Source organism: Pterocles gutturalis, unplaced genomic scaffold, assembly GCF_000699245.1.
Source record: "Pterocles gutturalis isolate BGI_N339 unplaced genomic scaffold, ASM69924v1 scaffold8708, whole genome shotgun sequence".
NCBI lineage: Eukaryota > Metazoa > Chordata > Aves > Pterocliformes > Pteroclidae > Pterocles > Pterocles gutturalis.
The window spans coordinates 23,980-28,757 of NW_010125577.1; the positions used below are offsets into that span (position 1 = coordinate 23,980).

Sequence of the window (4,778 nt, forward strand, 5' to 3'; positions counted from 1 at the left end):
CACTCACCATACTCACCCGGTGCAATTGCTGCAGGAATTGTGGATGCTGAAAGTTTATGTGGGTTCAGAAAGCAACTGGGCAAATATTGGTGGGGCAGAGGACTCCATCCAATATTGAGAGAATATTTAGGGGAAAGCATCCACTGTATGCATCCTCTGATTTAATTTCACCTGTATATCATTGATTGGCCATTATCATAAGGCAAATACAAGGTAGGCTTTTAGAGCTCTGATCTGATGCAGTATGGCTCTTTTATGCTTTTAGTCCCATTGCAACAGAGTAGAGGAAGGAGAAAGGAACGTTTCTGCAGTGATACTTGCTTGATGGTCAGTAATTTCTGCTGACAAAAAAAAAATCTCTTCCTTATTGAAACAGTGAAGGTTATGAAGTGAAGGATTTTGTAGGATAGCAAAGTTGTCTAGTGTAACCGAATATCTATGTGTAGAAATAATAAAAGGGAATATTCTATAAAATTTGGGGGGACTGGCCTGGTGACCTTGGTCTGGAGGACACCAAATAAAGCAAGACATGACTGATTCAACTTAAGTGTAATTTCATGTAAATTTATAATGTGGCATCACTCCATAACACAGTGTGAAACCCCTCAGGTTGAAGCAGGCAAATAAAGTGATGTTCTCGATTGACTAAGAAAGAGGAATTTAAAGTTTTGGGTGTTGGTTTTTTTTTTTCCCCCATTATCGTTTGTCTTGATCGCTTTGCATTAGGTAAAAAGGCACATGAAGCCATCAAACCTAGTAAAAGGCCAGAGAAGAAATAAGATGTTGGGAAATAGTAATAGACAGCTGAATTTGTGTGGCTCCTGTCTGCAATGCTGGTTTGTTTAGGGGTTTTTTTTTCCCTCAATTTTGCTTTTCTGAGAGATTATAATTTTAGAAATGATTGCCGTAGGCAGTGAAGTAAATAGCACAACTAGAAGGCTGAAGTTCCTTTGCTGAAAGGTAGAATTAATATAGATTGAATTTTCTTCCTGGAGGTCCCATCTTTTTTCTAACACTGTAGTATAAACCCCTAGAATATAAAAAGCTTAAAAATAAACAGGGTATTTAGGCAGAGCATGCTGCAAGATACACACCATATACTCACTTGTCATCTGGGACCTCTCAAATACCATGAATGTGCTGAGACAGTGAAACCCTTTTGTTGTATCTCAGCGGCTAAGTAGGCTGGGGGACAATATGTCAACAAGGCAATGGCAAGGCTCTGGCTTACTGAGCCATATGGCTTGTCTGTAGGGTATTTATAGGCCATTTCTCTCCTGGATTCTCATTTCAGCTCCCATTTGAAAGTTCATGCTTTTTCCCCTCTAGTGGCATGTCTGTGGAAACAATGCAAGGTCCAAGGCTGTTGCTTTCACATCCCATCTCGTCTTTCCCTCTTCCCTGGTCAATTAAAAAGGACAAATTCCAGTTCTCCTGAGGAGATGAGTCTAAGATCCTGTTGCACTGAAATTTGGCCATTTGAGTCTAGCAATAAAGTTACTATGAATCAGAGATGTTTTGAAAATGGGACAGGTGCTTTCTGTTCTATTATGAACATAGTGTTTATGCTCAGCTTTGCTAAGCAGATACATAATCTCAAAATACTGCCTAGTCCAGTTCTATTTCTGGTATAACAGACCTTACTTGAGAAGATGTTCCTGCATCTTCCGGCAAGCTTCTGTATTGTAAATCTGGGAATGTTTGCTAAAAATGTGTAAATCCTGATTATAGCAGTAAATCATTTCTATGTGAAGAAAGCTGAAAGATGAGCTGCTGTTTTCCTCTATGTGCAATAAAGCTGTGTATGGCATTGTCACGTCCGCTTAAAGTGTCTTCACATCAAAAAAACCGTATATGACTATAATTGTGAGTACATTGGAAGAAAGGACATAAGTAGAGACAGACATGCTTCTCCAGGAACCGTGGAAGGCATACTTACAGATGAAACATGACCATTTCTTCCTACACCCAAAATCGCCCACAGCTCTTTTACTGAATTATTTTGTACACACCACTGTCCTGTGGCAGAAAATCATTCTCACTTACACAGTGCTTTGACCTCAGCTGCACGATTGGGTTTGCAATTGCTGTTCGTTTGCTACATGCTCACTGGGCTGATTCGTTTCTGTCCGTCTTCCTCCATCTGTCCTCAATTTTATCAACTCTCAATTCTGCAAAATTTGTGATTGTTGTTCCACATTTTTTTGGGATAATTAGGATTGCCTTGTAGTAGGTACTTCAGTTCTTCAGTTTTTTTATCTATTTGTATACTGTAATGGAATAAGTGTTCTGTTTGGTTTGGGCATTTTCCTGGAAAAGGAAGGGTGGCTTTGTAACCAGTAACTCTTCCACTTGACATATTGGAGCAGCCCCTGGTGACTCCTGTATGACGGCTGAGACCTGGCACTACAGTGTAGTCTGAACATGACAGATATTGATGCTGACAGTATCAACCAAGCAGAGTATCCGAAGGTCACTGGAGCTCATTCTCACCCCACATAAACTGCAAAACCAGGCTTGGGGTGTCTCCCTTGGTGCCCCGATTCAGGCAGGAGGAAAGCTCTTTGCAGAACAGGGAAAGCGACATTTCTCTGCCTCAGCCCCAGATTACTCCTTTAAGTGCACACACACCTGCACGCCGTGACACTGGGCTGGCATCCCTCATGCAACCTTTTTTACAAGCCCTTTCTCTCTCTCAGCTGTTTTAAAACCTAACTTGGGGGGAAAGCAGGGCCAGGAGGCAGCTTTCACTGCTGTAATGGCATTTCTCTCCTAAATTGCATAAGTTAATTAAGGTTTTTGTAATGGCCAGGAGGCAGCTTTTGCTGCTGTAATGGCATTTCTCTCCTGAATTGCATAAGTTAATTAAGGTTTTTGTAAATTTGAGTGATCTGAGGTGGGAAGGTGCTTGTGTTTGTGTGTAGGTGCATATACATAGGTGTGCCCACACTGTATATATGTATAAACAGTGTATGTACACACTCTAAAAGATAAGCATTCACATTATATTTTTATAGAAATGGTTTCAGAAAGTTTTAAAAACAATTCAGGCCTGAAAAAATACTGGTGTCCTCCAAGAAGCTTGTATTGAAAGAATTGCTGGGGTGTTCACAGAGCTGAGCCCTTTCCTACAGAGCAGCATTTATCCAATCCTCAGCCTCCCTAGTAAAGAAATACAAGACTGACAGAAATGGATTATTTCCTCGAAGAAAAGCTCCCACTTTTCAAAGTGTGGTTCCAAGCCACAGGATGACATTAGTAAGAATTTAATTGCCTGAAATGTTTTTTTTATTATTACCTGAAGAGATTTTACTTTTCTATTCTTTTACTTTTTGCCTGGAAGTTGCTTTTTTTAAAAAAAAAATAAAATTAAGAAAAATGTTGGGCCTTGTCCTAAAGCATGTAGAGTCAAAGCATAATAGAATAAATAAATTGTTATTTATTTGTAAACAGTGGGAACTCCTCATAGTGACAGGAAGAAAATTAAAATCAGAAATTATAAACAGTGGTTAGGGCACAGTGTCTGGGCATGTATGTTGTATAGCACTCAGCTTCGAGAGAAAACAGATCACTTAGATTGAAAACCCATAATAATTTTAAAAAAATCCATCTGTTATAAATAGCTGTGATGTTTCTTTCCATGCCCATGTACAGCAGTGAGGGAGTGACTACCAGGAGAGGCAGTGATCCAGTACTAACAACCCTACTTCGGGTAGTATTCTGCTCTTGAAAGGGAGAAAGGAATAAAGAACAGGAGAGGATGGCTGTAACCCTGGTCTGGTGGTAGAGAGGGAGGTCCCAGAGGAAACCCCCCCTGAAACTGAGGAGTTGGGAGGTTGCAGAGATATCTCTGCGAGCGCTGCAAGCCACTACAACTCCTCTTCCACGGTTTTCTTGTCTCTTTTTAATTTTTGTTTTGTCTGGGGGCTGGGGGGAGGTGGAGGTTGGTTTTGCTCCAGATCTTTCTTCCTCTCTTGCTTCTGGGATTCCCTGGGGTGCCTGGCTAGCAGGAGTAGGGAGGAGAGGTGTCTGCTTCTCCCAGCTTTGCCGGGAGCTTGTGGCCACCTGCTAGAAGCCCCAGTGATGTCTTCTATGTGCCCTGAACCTGCCCGTCCTCAGGGTTTGCCGTGGACTAGTACTCTCCTATCAGTAGAAAGCTACATTATGGCTTTCTCTGCCCTTACTGGCATGCAAGCAAGGACCTTGTAATGAGAACAGATTTGCTCCCTAAAAGCAAATGGCTTGTTTGGCTTATAACTTTGTCTGGTAGAACGATTTGCACAAGCTGTTGCAACCTCTTTTTCTGGTGCAGGCAGCTGTTTGTTTCATTGGTTGGTTTTATTTTTTAAGTGAAACACTCATTGTGGAGGTGAAATCTGCCACTTGATAAAGGAATGACTTTTTGAATGACCATTTTAGGGCTACTACTGTTGTTAAATGCTTCAGCCTTGGCGAAGGGGCAAAATGAAACCCTTGACTGTGGCATGAGTTTCTCCAGGGCCAAAGCAAAATTATTCATCCTACCTTGCTGATCCGTGACTGGTGGTTTTGTAGAGTACATTGCCTGGTTCTTTTACTGAGCTGTCCTAAAATCTGTCTCTTCTTAACATGCTTCTGGCTGAGACCTTATGCATCCTTACAACCTAGTACAGCTGGAGCAAGGCAGTGCTCAAATCGCATCATCCTGATAGGGCACTGGGAGGGGTTAATCACTCCAGGGACACAGCGTTGATGTGTAAGATAATTGGTTACTGTGCTTTGCTCTGCTCAAGACCGCT

The 4,778-nt window shown here is 41.6% G+C and overlaps 1 protein-coding gene across 1 annotated transcript in view; it reads left to right on the plus strand.

The window, feature by feature from the left end:
- NHSL1 (NHS-like 1) overlaps positions 1–4,778 on the plus strand; it is a 52,490-nt gene that overhangs the window by 23,481 nt on the left and 24,231 nt on the right. The window lies entirely within an intron of this gene.